This window comes from Falco cherrug, chromosome 1, assembly GCF_023634085.1.
Source record: "Falco cherrug isolate bFalChe1 chromosome 1, bFalChe1.pri, whole genome shotgun sequence".
Taxonomy (NCBI): Eukaryota; Metazoa; Chordata; class Aves; order Falconiformes; family Falconidae; genus Falco; species Falco cherrug.
The window spans coordinates 30,959,337-30,975,206 of record NC_073697.1 but is presented as its reverse complement, the minus strand read 5'-3'; positions in this window follow the sequence as shown (position 1 = coordinate 30,975,206).

Sequence of the window (15,870 nt, the reverse complement as noted above, 5' to 3'; positions counted from 1 at the left end):
TTTAAAACTTTGTATGAACCCAGTGATGTCGTTTGTAGTTTTTTCTTCTCTATTTAAAGCACAAAAGCCAATATTTTATTTTTTTTTCAATAAAAGCCAAGTCTCAGGTATCATGTTTCTGCCTTTTTCCATGACGTGTTTTCCTTGGAACACTTTTTCATGCAAAAAGTTATTCACAACAGCTCTGTGTCATAAATATTTTGGTAGATGGTAGATTCTATGCCAGTGTTCATAGAATCATAGAATCATAGAATCATAGAATCATAGAATCATATAGAATCATAGAATCATAGAATCATAGAATGGTTTGGGTTGGAAGGGATCTTAAAAATCATCTAGGTCCAATCCCCTGCCGTGGACAAGGATACTTTCCACTACATCAAGTTGCTCAAAGCCACATCTAAACTGACCCTAAACACTTCCAGGGATGGGGCATCCACAGCTTCTCTGGGCAACCTGTTCCAGTGCCTCACCACCCTCAAGGTAAAGCATTTCTTCCCATCTAATCTAAATCTACCCTCCTTTAGTTTAAAACCATTGCCTCTTTTGTCATATCACTACAGGCTCTGTGTCACAATGATGAAACAGGTCTATTTACCATGACCATAGATTTGGTTTATTTTTATGATGATGTTTCTCAGAGATACGTTCTATTTCATGTAAAACATCTTTCTGTAAAAAAGAAGATACAATAATAATATGAAGCCATATACTTATAAACTAATGAATAGCTATGTTAGAATCAATTAAATTCTTCTATTCTAATTTATTTATAAGAAAAGGATTATATTTTTATTTTGTTCAATAGTATTTCCTGTTCTGATGGTTTTGTTAAAATGTTAATTCGGCCCTCTATGCTTAATTTATTCTTTGTTAAAATGAGGATAAGGATTCAAATATTTTATAAATAATTTTTGGATTATACTGATAAGAAAAGACATATATATATAAACATATATATCACACAGACATAAATACAAATAGTCATGAAAATAGGAGCTACATATTATGAATAGTATTTTATTTATTTCAACATCAGTATAATGTTTGTTGTAACCTCATGTCTACCTTTTAGAAACTGAGTAATCTAGTCTAATATTTGTCATCTGTAAATATCCTTAAGAAAGACATGTAAAAACATAGAATTACTAGACTTTATTCCTTAAAGGTGAAGTATAACTTTTTGCAAGTTGGTGTTTTTTTTTTAAACTAATAGTTCAGAAATACCCAATGAACTGCACATCCCAACGTTATGCCCCTACTCCTTACTCTAAATTCAATTTCTTAAACAGATATACATCTTACTGTTTTGCTAATGTGACTTCATGCATGATGGGATATGTAGAGTGGCTTGAGATATCCATAATACAGTTTCTAGAAGGTATTAAAATAGTATTTTTGAATAAAAAATAATTTTCTGCTACCTCACCTTCCAGTGTCTGCCACCTTACATGGCTGGCTAACATAGAAAGCAGCTTATGGTTATTCTGGTTGCATACCCATTTTATATTTGCTCATCAGGCCAGGATTGTCTGTTTCACATCATGTAAATCCCTAGGGTTTTGTCCCTGGTGCTTTTAAGCAGTGTATGTACATAGAATTTCAATAAAACAAAAATTTATCTACTCGGGACAAAGTAGCTTGTTCCCAAGAAGACCTTGCTACTAGATATTCAACATCTTTTATATCAACAGTTTCTTCCATCAGATGATCATAACCTGGAAAAAAAAAATGGTTTGGGTTGTGTCAAATCTATTCAGCCTTCTGAGGGAAAAAAAATAATATTGTAAGGGTAAACTTGCAGACAGGGCAAAGCAAAGGAGCAAAAATGCCTCTGTTTCTTCACCACCTCTGTACATAAAATGTTGCGGCCTAATCAAAAAGTTCTTTTACAGACTGGGAAAATCTCAGTTCATGCTCTCTTTCACCATAGATCTGCTATAGATAAGACCCAAACCAAACTGTTACTTTACTGATTTAAGATACCTTGTAACAATGCTTCTGACTCAAAAGAGCCTGCTAATTTCAGATAGAATGTTGAATCTAATACTATACAAATCTATTTCCTCAAGGAATATTTTCTAAATAAATAGACATGACATGTTTTTTCAGTTTCTGATGGCAACACACTTTTCCTATACTAATTCTTTTTCTTCTTAACCTGTATGTGATCTATGACAGTTTTATCTGAGCAGGTTCTTTCTTAAGAAAATGAAATTTAACAACTTTCAAGATTTCTTCGCCCAGAGTAGATGAATGCTAAAAAAGTCTAGATTTCCATGAGCACACGGTTTGCAATTAAAATTAACTTTCTTCCTAAGCTCAACAAAGTATATCCTTTAGTTACTTTGGATATCACTCGGATAACATCAGCATTTAGACATTATTTAAATACATATTTAGCATAAGCAATAAAACATTACAAAGCATATTATGAAACATTACATTGAAATGAAAATTACTATTTATAATCTGAGGACTAGGTTTGTGTTGAATGTAACACAACATTATAATGATGTATCATACGGTAAAGGTTTGTATTTTTATTTGATATTTATACAGGCACACAAGGGTAGCTTCAGAGAAAACTGAAACATATCTAATCTCTTTGCTTCCATTTATGAGTACAAATATAGCTCTTGCTCAGCTTCCCACTGTCTCACACCTCAGCACATCAAAATGTACTTTCATTCTGGTAAATGTAAACTCATAGAACATGTTCATCCAGAAGATACTTTTTTTTTTTCCTTTCTGCATTTACTATGTAATTTTCCCCCACTTTTCTTGTTCTGTTACACCAAATGCAGCCTGAATACTTTTTATTCCATTGACTTTGTGGCTTATTCTGATGCGACTTTTCACTTGTCAGTGCTGCTTTCCATATGCCCATCATGCCAATCTCTATTACAGACAGTTAAATTTTCCAGCAAGCATCTCCATGCTTTGTCTCTCATTTGAAAATGGTAAACTGACACTTTTCAAATATGTATAATAGTACTACTAAAAATTAATAACAGTAATAGTGTTATTTATGTCATTTTGGTTGCTGTGAAATGTTAAAAAGTTGTGTGCAAGAAGCTATATCAGTGCACAAGAGGCTTTGCTGCAATCCACAGTATTAGGATGAATACACTTTAATAAGATATAACAATGTTTTATTTACCTAAACAATCATTTGCAGAGATGTTGGAATACATTGTGTAGTTGAAACATCTAGGAAAGATCATAGGAGGCAGCTATGAAAATACAAACATATAAACTACATACTGGGAAACAGAGCTCAGAAGTACCCAGGCTAATGGTACATGAAGCCAATTTGACGTACTAGAGTTTGTGAGCTTGTGACCTGTTTGACAGCAGCTAAACCATTTCTGGGCTTGAGTTGATTCTAGAGAAAATATAGGTGCTTTAAAATAATGCTGCAAATGGGTTACAAAGTCCCCTGGATTCAACTTAGGTGCATTGTTTTTAGACATCTACACCATGGCATGATTATTTCTCCAAATTCAGTTTCTTGTAAACAGATACTCAAGTGCTGATTCTGTATCAACCCTCTGGTTTTAGTGCACTTTAGTGACATAAAATGGTTTTAAACTTCTAGTGTTTGTGTCTTATTTAAGCCTTTAACAGTGGCAGGTTGTATATGGGCCCTTTAACCTCTTTGTGCTTTTGTTTCCTTGTTAAGGGAAATAGATTTAATACTGGTTGCAAACTTCATAAGTAAATGAGGATATAAGTCAATATCACTAAAAATTAGTGAATTGCTATGGCAACAAAACCCATCAGAACACTATAAATAAAGGAGACCTAAGCAGGATAAATCCAGCCCAAAGGCATCAAGCCATGTATTTTTCATGCTCACATCTTTGTAATGTGTCAGTGGAAAATCTAAATCAGCTGACTTACAGCATCATGGAAAAGCCACACAGGTATGTCCTACCAAACTGCACCATCTGTCCACTGCATCGCACTTACTGTCATCCTTCAAGATCAGATTTTATCACAATCATATTTAGTTGCTTTTGTTGTTCTCTTACTTTTTAATACCTCTGCAGGGTTTTTTTCCTACTACGCACAAATCAACATTGGTACTTCAGCTGTAAAGAATAATCTTACCTACTGTAAAATGTTATGCTTATAATCTGTGCTCTGAACTATTAGCTCATCGAGAGCATTATAAGCATTAAATGGAGATGTTTAATGTATTTTGGGGAGTGTCTCAGCTTTCCTGGTATTTTTGAGAAGCTGAGGAATTCTAGTCTGAGAATCAGAATAGAAATATTTTGAAATATCTCATTTTTAAAAATTTTAAATCAAGAAAGATAAACAATTAACAACTGTCACTACTAAGCTTAGAAAGAAATTTTATTTGAGGATCTTTTTTAATATATCCTCAGCTTTAATTAATTGAATTGTTTGATTGAAATCCATATTGTTACAAATGGATTTTCTCAATCTATGATTGGTCTTTTCTAGGAAAAACAAGTATCAGATGTTGATAATCTTGCATCTGGTTTCTTCAAGATTTGTTTCAAGGTGTTTTCATTCACCTGTATCAGTGACTGAGCTGAAGTGAAAATGCCTTTACTAAGGCATTGCCCATATAACCTGTATGACAAATTACCCATTCTCACTCACACAGTGGAATTTAAATCTTTCCACTTAATTGTACTTTACCCATAAGAGTCGGCCTTCAGATAGGCGTCATTGTTAAAATGCTTATTAACAAGGACCCAGTTGCTAAAGGATGTTCTGGAAGTCTGGAGAAACAAAAACATTCTCATTATTGGCCCTTATGTTAAGGAATAGCCACACTAAGCCAAGCCCAGGTACTTGGAACATCTTTAATAAAGACATTTCTTGCCCCATTACACATACTGTTTAATGAGGAAACCTACAGCTTTCAAGCAAGCTAAAGCACTGTTATATGACGTAATTTTTACATTGACTCTCTACTGATAAAAGTTCAGATTCTTTCCTAAAGTGAATATTTTAAATCAATGAAGTTATACCAGTAAATGCATACTGTATATAATTAAGTCCTTAAATTACTCTAGTACTATTAAACACGTTATTTATAAATATAAATGTTCTCCTGAAAATAAGCCTTTTAAATATTTTAACTGTAAGCAATATCAGATACCAATAAGTTGTGTATTCATCAGGGTTATTTTAAGACTTTAATATCAACAGAAAGTAAACTATTACATTCAGGAATACAAAAAGTTAGACATACATAGTCAAGTACCTCTTCCATGTACCTTTAGTTATCTATACAGTCTTTTCTACACATTCATTTTTAGAACCTGGTCTAATCAACAGCCCAGGTACTATGACTCTTTCTGCATTAATGATGCAGACCCTGAGATCATTTTTTTCACAGATCTTGGGAATTTTTTGGTAACTACTTTCTGTTCAGTTAAGGGCATACACATTTTCAAAAAATTCAAATAATAGTTTTCTATCCATGATCTAAAAGTAAATAAAAGTGAATGTGATATATACTAAATTTAATCTTTTATAACCATCAAAAGATTTACTATTCCACACATTTAGAGTCAGATTGTGGGGGCTTTTGTCAGACTAAGGGTTTCTGTTAAAAACAAACAACGCCACTAGATATATACTATTTAGCAATTTTTGGAAATTAAGATTTAAATATAGACTCAGGGAGCTTGTGAAAAACCAACCTTATGATTCAGCTCTTACATTCCTGTAAATCAGCTTACTCCCATTCATTTAACTGAAGATCTGATTTTAAAAGTGCAACAAGGAAATACTGCTCGTCCTAGACGTGATCAGAAATGTTCAACTATTTTTTTCAGAAAATGCTGTGCTCTTTTCACTTTGTCAAATGGCTCTACTGAAGAGAAATGGTATGAGGCATAGTGACATCTGAGAAATTCTAAGTAGCCAGGGATTTACTAGTCCTCTTTTAAGAGTACTGAACAATGTGTAAAGAGGGAAAGAAATTTAAGAACAGCATTTTTATGCACATTCAGCTCTGTCTGTCTAGATAGAAATGTGAAGATTGCATAAATGGAATGGAAGAAGGTGATGAAAAGCAGCATGAAATCTATCCACCATGTGACCAATGCAAAACACATTATAGAGCTAAAGCAGAAAGCCCTAACCAGTAAATATTTCCTAAAAGCTAACAAGAATTTGCCAATAATCTTGGTAACTGGAAAAAGAGCCATTAAGGCATATGAAAATTTACCCCACTTCTTTGATACATCATCTGTATTATCTCTCTCCAAATACTCGATGTTTGGAATGAACAGTGAGTCCTCTCTAACCTCACAGGTTTCTGTTTCTCCTCATCAATCTACTAACTTTTTTTCTTTCATCTAGAATTTCCCTCTTCAGTTTTGGAATGAACAGTGAGTCCTCTCTAACCTCACAGGTTTCTGTTTCTCCTCATCAATCTACTAACTTTTTTTCTTTCATCTAGAATTTCCCTCTTCAGTTTGAAATTTTACCCACTTCTTTCTTAATGAGTGAATCTTAAAAAAAAAAAAAAAAAAGAGCCTAGTTTCTCTTATCCTACTCAAAAAAACAGAGCTAAGTTTAGCTGAGAGCTAAATTTAGCTATGTCTCTGAAGTATTATTCTCAGGAATGATTCATGTGCATGAGGCCATTTTCTTGACCATCAGAAATCCACGAGCACCTCTCAACTCATGCAGTGCAGCAGGCCACAGCAGGGCCCAGTGACTCCCTGAGGGAAGGGGGGCTGTGAGCGGGGGGGGGATTCCCCCAGGGTGGGCAGGCAGGGCCTGCAGCCAGAGCTGGTCCCACTACCCCAGCCAGAAGCAGGTCAGGCTTGGGGGGCAGCCCCAGCCCCAAGCATTGGGCTCCTCCCTGGGGATGGGGACAGATCGAGGTCAGGCTGGGATGTCAGCCACAGGCAGGGATCAGGGTAAGGCCCAGTGAAGAGAAGCACACTCAGACACAGCATCAAGGTGGTCCAGCAGGGCCACGGAGATGGGGACAGGATGAGACCAGGCCAGGGGTCAGAATGAGGGTCCAGGTCCTGGCCAGGCCAGCGCATGGCTACAGTCAACTCAGGCTGAGACCATGACTGACAGCATCAGCTTAAATCTGGTCCTGAGCGAAAGAGAAGGAAGCCGCCACTGAGCTGTCTCGATGCACTTTGTCCAGGGTGGCCACTGACTTGCATCCAAGCTGGCCCCCCGTCCCAGCAGCCAAACCCCCATGAGCACACAGGCCCCTGAGAACATCATCACAGATGTTCTCATGTTTTGTATACTGCTACTGAAGAGAGAGCAGGAGCTAAGATGCTTCAAAACTGTGATAGCTTCCAGAACACTAAAAAGGAGAAGCAAGGTTATTCCAACCATGTGCCATTTACATAAGGGCAATATATGGGTACTAAATAAACACTTTCAAATTTCAATCATGTTTGTGAAAGAAAGCAATCACCTTAAAAATTATTTCCCCCCCTTTAAACTCTTAATACAGGTGAAAACTCACAACCTACAAACTGACTATGTATACTGAGATACCGTTATGTTCAGCATAAATATTCTTAAAGTTTTATTAGAAGAGTTGTTATCTTTACTTCTACTACCTTTGGATAGATGGATGTATGGAAGATACTAAACGATGTCTGCTGGATTTCTGGTTTTGTGTTATTAGTACAAGTGCTAGAAAATGGTTAAGGAAAAATGTAGAGGAATTATAGAGGAATGAAGCTGGGTTAATTAGCATTATAATATACAGCTGTGGGCTGGCTTCAGGGGTGGAGGGTTGGCTGATGTAGATAATGTGCAGCTGTGGCTGGTTCCTGCTAAGTAGTTAAATAGCTCTAAGGGGTAGGGAGGAAGAGTACTGGGTGAAGAGAGACCTGATGAAAAGAGACCCAGAAGAAGCAGAGGGAGGTGAAAAAGTGTATACTCCCTGGGTGTAGGAGCAACAAGGAGAGGCCCAGAGAGAAGAAGGGGGGTTGGATGAGGAGAGGCTGGCTGGAAGAGGAGCCTGGATGAAGAGAGAATCCAGATGCAGCAGAGGCAAGAAGCAGGGTGGATTGGCCTGAAGAGGATGAAGAAACAGTATAGACAGTAGATGAACTTTTGAAAGCTTGTGGAGGGGTTGGTGGCTGTGCTGGGGCAAGTTGTGGGAACTACTTATTGAAGTTACCCTGATATGGGATGGTAAGAGCCTTGTTGCAGCCAGCTCATTTGGATAGTGCTGTGACAGAAAAATAGTAGTCAGTATTGGTTGTATGGCATAACTGCATAAAGGCATTTTCTATGAAAAGTACACACCTCTTCTACCTCTAATAATGCATCACATTTATGAAACATCTCACTAGATCAATTCTTTGGGAAAAAATATTTATATATTTACATATATTTATATAATGTATATATAATATATATACATTCAATAAATGAATATTTACATATGAATATGTGAAATATTTTTGTTTATTTTGCAGCTGTATTACAAAATCTGGTGAACACAAAGACTGAGAGGGATAGTATCTTACAGGTTATTTAACATTCAAACGTGGAAAAGCAAAAGTCAGCATGCTTATCTTTCTTTAAGAGTAGAATGGCTTCAACTGCATGGGCTAAGAGAAACACATTAGACAAATAGCAGAAGAAATGGTTACTGGGAATTTGTGACACTGCAAACACTGCAATACAAATGTTGGCTAGCCATTTCAGTCTTTCCACTTGTGAGGACCCTAAACCACCAGTAAATTAAACAAGCAAACAAAACCCAACTTTTGAACAATCTTTTTTTTTTTCCTCTCTTCCCTAACCCCCACCTCCAAAAAAAAATCAGCTTCATTTTATATTACTTGCTTTTTATGACACCAACAGCTTAGTAACATGGCGTAGTCTCCAAACACTCACCAGAGCACCTCTTTATTTTACAGTGTAAAAAGGTAGTACCTCAATTAAATGTGTCAAATTTCCTGGTGCCACAGATAATAATCACCATTTTTTGGTTATTCTTGCTGATTTCTTATACAACATGAAAATCAAAATTCATCTAAGTAGCAAAATATTTGATTGTCAAAATTGTTTTAACCTGTAGTATGACATACTCATCATTTATTTCTTGGAAATAAAGCACCATGTAGAAGAAGGTCATACTGCATGAATTGTTTAAAAAAAGATGTATTGTGATAAGAGATCTTAACCTTCACAATATCTTAATAATTTCAAGTGCCTCTTAGAAAAGTTTTGAAGGCTGACAAATACCTTCTAAATATAGTGTTCCATCTGTTGGTCTCTATTGTTCTGCAAAGAGTTGTTTGTTCTATTTTTAAAATGCTAGCCAGTTATACAAATATTATATGTCATCTTTATGGAACATTCCAGACAAAGAAATTTCTTAATCAGCCTGAAATACAAGAATTATGCACAAAATAATTATCCATTGAACTTGATGAGGTATTTAAAGCAGGAGTGAGTGGGTGGTGGGATGAAGATGGAAGGGATGTTGCTCTATGCTATGACGTAATGATTTGAAACCAGAGCATAAAGATAAACGTTTTTGTACAATCTGCCCTTCCACCTTCTCTGAATTTATACTGTACAATTTTAAGCCGCTGAGATGCTGTACTTACTAAGATGATGTAGCTTTCCCTAGACACATTCACTACTTTTTAACAGACTCCAGGTTTCCCTGGGGGGGTGGGGGGTGGGGTGGGGCACTAAACAAATGTGGTTTTTTATAAAAAAAAAATTGGGGTAATTCTAGTAATTGGCATGCAAAAGTTTTCAATAAATAGCTACTTGCACAGACTAATGGCTGATTCAGTACAGTTTGATTTATATTGCTTCTGACACAATAGAAAACACTATTGATGACTTTATAGATTATGAAATTAAAAAGTTCCATTTATTTTAGTTTCTTAAGCACAAAATACACAGTCTATTGGCTTTATTTGTTTTATTCTAAAAACATAATTGAAGGAAACCCTAGTTTTTTTTCTCCAAACTTCAGGGGAAAATAAATAAAATGGTTTTTTTCTGTCTTTAATATTCACTTTTAATTACAAATTCCAGCCAAACCCAAAACTCTAAGAATTTTAAATCAGATTTTATATGTGAGAAGCTAACTCAGGTTCTGACCATAAACAGTTAAAGTTCTCAACCCTGTTAAACATGGGAGTCTGGGGAAGCCAGATATTTTTATATAAAGCTACTGGTAACAAAGCAGTGCCTGAAATAGATGTCATAGCAGCAGTCAATGAGATACAAGAAAGTACACTACTTCATATAATGATTCTTTAATTCACCATGATGCAAGGGGTTTACTCTGTGAAGTTCCTAAATGGCAGGAGACATTTACATCTCAAAAAGAGGATTTTGTTTCAGCATACTGCAACAATCAACATGGGTATGCTAATATTAACATTTTTGTGTATCTAACAAATGGCCCTGCATTCTACTCTAGAGGGGAGGTACTTAGAAGTTGCACATTTCAGTGTTTAATTTATATATACCAAAATCCTTTGGATTAAGCTTTAACCTCCTTGTAAAGCACATAGGTCTGCAGCTAAGAAGTCTACAAAAGCTGTGCAGAAAAAGTGTAATGTGTTATTATATTTTTACATGTTTTTGCTTCAAATATCCTAATTATGTGTCCTTGTACCCACCTACACAGGACTGCAGATGTTCAAAGAGTGTAAAATAAACAATTTATATGTTCAAACCACACAGACTTTTTAACAACTGATATGCAATAAACAATAACTGCATAACATACACAAATATATGTATTTTCATACACACACAGGTTTTGTAATTATTGCTTTTTTAATGTTTTAGTAAGAGTGTAATGAAAGTTTATTCTAAGACTTCTATGTAAATGATAAACTTTTCTTACAGTATTTTTGGGCAGGAAGGGAAACAGGAGAGGAGGGGAAAAGTCTTGAAAAGATGGTAATATAAATGCGTAGAACTAAAATACAGGGCAGAATTTTACTACCTGTAAATACTTCCATTTTTTTTTCAAAGTTTTGCAGTTTTTACAGCATGAGTTTTGAACAATGGATGTTTTCTCAGACAATAGCATAGTAATAGTAACATAGTAAATAGTAACCAGTTTTTCTAGATGCATGTATGTTATGTGAGTATCTGTGTGGTCATATTAGAAAATTATATTTTATTCAAATTTTTATACCTCATCAATTCATACTTGGGTTTTCAGTACCAGCAGGCACGTTTTCTAGAAGCTTGTTGTATGATCAGAGTGATTTCTGTAATTGTTTTGTGGGATTTATTATGGGTTTATGGTCATTTCTAAAAATACTCAAAAACCTAAACCAAAAATAATTAAAATACTTAATCCCTACCTTGTGCTGTAGTTCACTCTTCTTGGGTTTCTTTCCACTACCTTTCACTGAAAAACTCTAGCACATGCTGGACTGATAGTCTTAAAAACTGCAAATCCATCCAGTTGTCTGTCTCTGATGAGCAGGGGTGATCTGGAGGTAGTCATGGATGTCAGTGAAATCTGAAAATCTTTGATAGTGCTGCCAAGATTGCAAACAAAGTAGCTAGTTACTGCCACTAAAATAAATGATAAAGATGATAAAGGTGTCTTGTTATCTAGATTTAAACAACCAGTTCATTCCAGTAAAAAAAAAAAAAAAAAAAAAAAAAGTGTTTTGGTTAGTATCTATCAGCATCAAAGCAGTAAGACAAAAGTAATGAGCTATCTTGCCTATTTCCATCTTTTTCAGATTTTCATGTGTTTTGGTTTTCTATTTTTTCTTTCTTTCAGTTTCACATTTCAAAGGTAGTAAACTGCCTCAGTTTCTTATATTTAACAAGAAATTATCTTAGAAGTTCTCTGCGTAATTTGTCACATAGTTAGTTATTATTATTTACATGCATGCCTGTCATGCCAGAGCTCAGCTCTACGGTGAAGATTTGCTGTCACTTTGAGCAATTTTTTTTTTAACATGAATCTGAGCTGTCAGCCACTGTGACATCTAAGAGATATGCACAGACAATTAAACTACCTTAACCTATATTTCATGTTTTGCTGCAGTTTTTATAGCATCTGTGTGTCTGAGGTACACCTGGATTCTTACACTTTAATGAACTATTAACAAAAAACCTGAGAACAGCTGTCCATTGAACAACAAACCAAAGGAAGATATAACAAGTTCAACTATCCAGGAGACAACAGACAGTGAGAAGTAGATTATTGGGCCAACATGCATGGTTTGTGTGCCTGAAAGTGCTGCTGATTTCCATGACCTTTAGCAAGTCACCTTCCTGCATTCTTATCTCTCTTTCCCTTTTATCTTTAGTCTATACTGGCTGTAAAGAGTTCAGGTTAAGGAGTATGCTTTATCTCATCTATAAGGTAAAATGATAGGAATTAGGTTAGTTTGGAGCTTTGGATTTTATTCATGTGTTTTTCCTTGTCATAGTCTAAAACTAAGTAGCCATGCCATTTCTGAATAAAAGGGTCTTTGTTTGATGGGGACAGTTTTTTTTAAAATATCAGAGAGGATCACAACCTAGGAGTTTATAGACCTGTGGCTAAGATATGTGTGTAGGACACAGGACATTGGAATCATAAAAGTGGTCTAAATAAGACTGAGCATTAAGTCAAAACTGGATTTACCACATCTTAAGTGAGTTCCTTATTTATTTGACCATTCTTGTGTCTCTGTCTCCATTAAAAAGACTGTAAGTATCTTCAAAATGTCTTGGCTTGATCCAGATATGAAGTAAGGAATTTTCCACTTTTATTTACAGATATTTATCAAACAGGAAAATTGATATCATGCAGGTTTAATGTTACATTCTCCCAAAGCAATTGCATGAAATATCCAAATGTTACTGTGGTACAAATAAAGTAATAATAACAGCATACAATGAACTGTATTGTTTTTATGCACAGACACAGGGTAATTTTTCCTTGCCTTTAATTTTCCAAATAAGCGATCATTATCAATGTAAAATCTTCAGATATTTACTGCTATTATCCAAGTCTATTCAGAAATAATTTCAAGGTCAAATGGAGGCTATGTTAGTGAATAATCTTTTTTCTTTAGATCAATGTCATTCTGATTTCAATCTTTACGGCAATTGCAAAGGAAAGTGTTTTGCTTTCAGAGTAATTTGTTGTTTTGTTTGGGTTTTTGGGGGTTTTTTTGGGTTTTTTTGGTTTTTGTTTGTTTGGTTTTTTATAATAAGAAGCAGGCTGGACACTGAATAGTCAGTTCAATATGAGTAAATGAAGAACAGAAATTTCTACCAGGTTTCCAATGTTAATAGGAAAAAAAAATACTGGAATTTATTTTATTTGATCTTACCCTTTACATCTTCCTTCACTCTTCATATGCTCTGAAAATATACTGAAGGTGCAGGTTTAGGAACTTTTCCACACATTCTCCCTTTGCTGCCTTACCAGTCAGTTACTGGGGTGGATAAAAAATTTATTCGCTGCAATTGATGAGGACAGGAGTAATTTGGTCACTGAAACTCTTTTTTTTTATTCATGCTTTTTCTCTCTCCTTATCTTACTTATTAAGAAGAATTTTAACACAAGAGATAATGAATCCATTCCTGCTGCATCATTAATTTTGAATTAGATATTGGGCAACAGTTCTTCTGAAGGAAGAAGAACATGTAATTCCTATTAGTGGATTGCATAAATTCTGATTATATATATATATATTTAAAAACAGATGGCCTTTGTCAGCTCCTGTATTGATATGATGTACTTGCTCACATGTGCTCACATGTAAATATGGCTCCAATTGCTGGAGAAACCTCTAGGTAATAATCTTGCTTTAGCAATTCCCATCAGCTTTTCTGCCTGCTAGCTCTGGATTTCACCAGCCTACTAATTGATTTAATGACCTTTTATTACCTGTTTTTTGCACCATTGGCACTTGATATAAATCAGTCAACGTAGTAAAGAGCAATCAGCAAAGCTGAGGAAAAAATACACAGCTTAAAATATTCTATACCTTTACCCCTGTTTTCGGCTATAGGAAGTGCTTTTCACTTAGGTTCCAGGTCTTAAACTAACTTTTCTAAGCCTTTCACTTTTTAAAGTGTTCATTAATTTATTTAACAAAAAAAAAAAAATTGTGACTGTAGTCTGCATAGTCCACCTTAAAGCAAATTACTGGAATTTTTATTAGATAAATTTATGACTTTCATGCAGATATGACTGATAAATGGATTGTCTCTTCAAAAGAAGTAACTTCAAAAGCTGAAAAGAATAGCAGATGAAAAGAAGGTCATTTCATTTGACTTCTCTCAGCAGAAAAAACAACCTGTAATGTTTGCTTCAAGCAGTTCATTACAACTACCTCTGAAACCCAGAACAGGATTCTAAATGAACAGATTATCTTGGTTGCTACCCCTCCTACCCAATTAGATTTATCTTTAAAGGTGTTTAAAACACACAAGAGCAAAATTTTGCACTAGGATAAACTGGCAGTAGTCTCCTCAACTTCAAAGAATGATGGCTGAGGTCACCTGGGAGTGCAGTCTGCCCCTTATTAATGTGTGGTGATGGAGATGTACACTAGCAATTGTTTGTGTGGATTTCATTGAGTTTACCCCTACGGTTATACAGAGAAGCAGCCCATGACAAACACTAACTTGTCATTTGGACATGTAATACTCAGATGTACAGAGAATTCTGATGCCGGTCTGTAAGAGCTATATAATTTTCATACGTGCTCCCCCTGCCTCCAGCCTTTCCTCATATTTCTCCTATTCAGTTAGAAGTTGCCTTCCCCAGTGCATTCCTTTTGCAGCTCTTCAAAGTAGAGACAGTTTTGTCACAAAGAAGATATACATCTGCTCTTTGGAAAGACTCTCAACCATTTCTCTATTACTTAGTACCATTGACAGCAATACAGAAATTCTAATTCAATATTTTTAAGGTCATTAAAGTCAATTGGACTACATGTTAATGTTTTATTCACTTACTAATTTGCATCCTAAACAACTGTATTTCGCTCTTTCATTTTTAGTATTTTATTTTGTCTGGGGGTGTTTGTCTTGTTTTGGTTTAAGTTTTTTTTGTGTTGTAGGTTTGGTTTGGTTTTTTTTTTTTGTTTATTCCCCCCCCCCCCCCCCCCCTAGAAAAAAATGGTAAATCATTGCTTCTAAAGGATATTGATAAGATGGGACATCTGCAGGGCTAGGTTCATGGAGTTTGGATGGGAATTTCAATATTATGAAAATTAACTGATTAACCCCACCATTCCCAGTAGAAGCCACCTGTAAAGCCTATCTAACTTCTTGTCTTGCTTCCATATCAAAAGGGACATCTTCAAACTTTGCAGTTAACTGTTAGTGACTTCCCTCTAATTCTTCTGACTGGGAGTACTAGGAAGACACTATTAAATGAAGTAATATGTTATTAATTACTAATTATTCATAGAGATAGTACTTTTCCTTTCTCTGATGTGAACTTCTAATATTTTAGATCTCAAAAATCTCCTTAGAAGTATGTAGGGATACTATGGACCATTAAGCTGACTTAACACATCCTAGGTTTACCTGCATGCAAATGGTGGAAGACAGCAAAATCCTTTTGTGTGCTCCTAGAATATGTTTGGCTGAAGAAAATGGGAAAATTTTGAAATGTATACCAAAATAAAGTCATTTCACCATAGAACTCTGTATTTAATGCATGTTATACATCGGTTTGTTTTCCTCCTCAGAATAAACAGAGTGAAAAGAGTAAAAAAAAAATATTTCCCAGGAAGAAGATTTAGGGCTTTGAGTTTACACTTTTATATTACCAGTCCTGAGCTTCTCTCCTATTTTTTAAGTTAGGCTGAGATATACATGACTGGGCTGACACAACCTCATAAATCACCTCTCATTTATATGAAC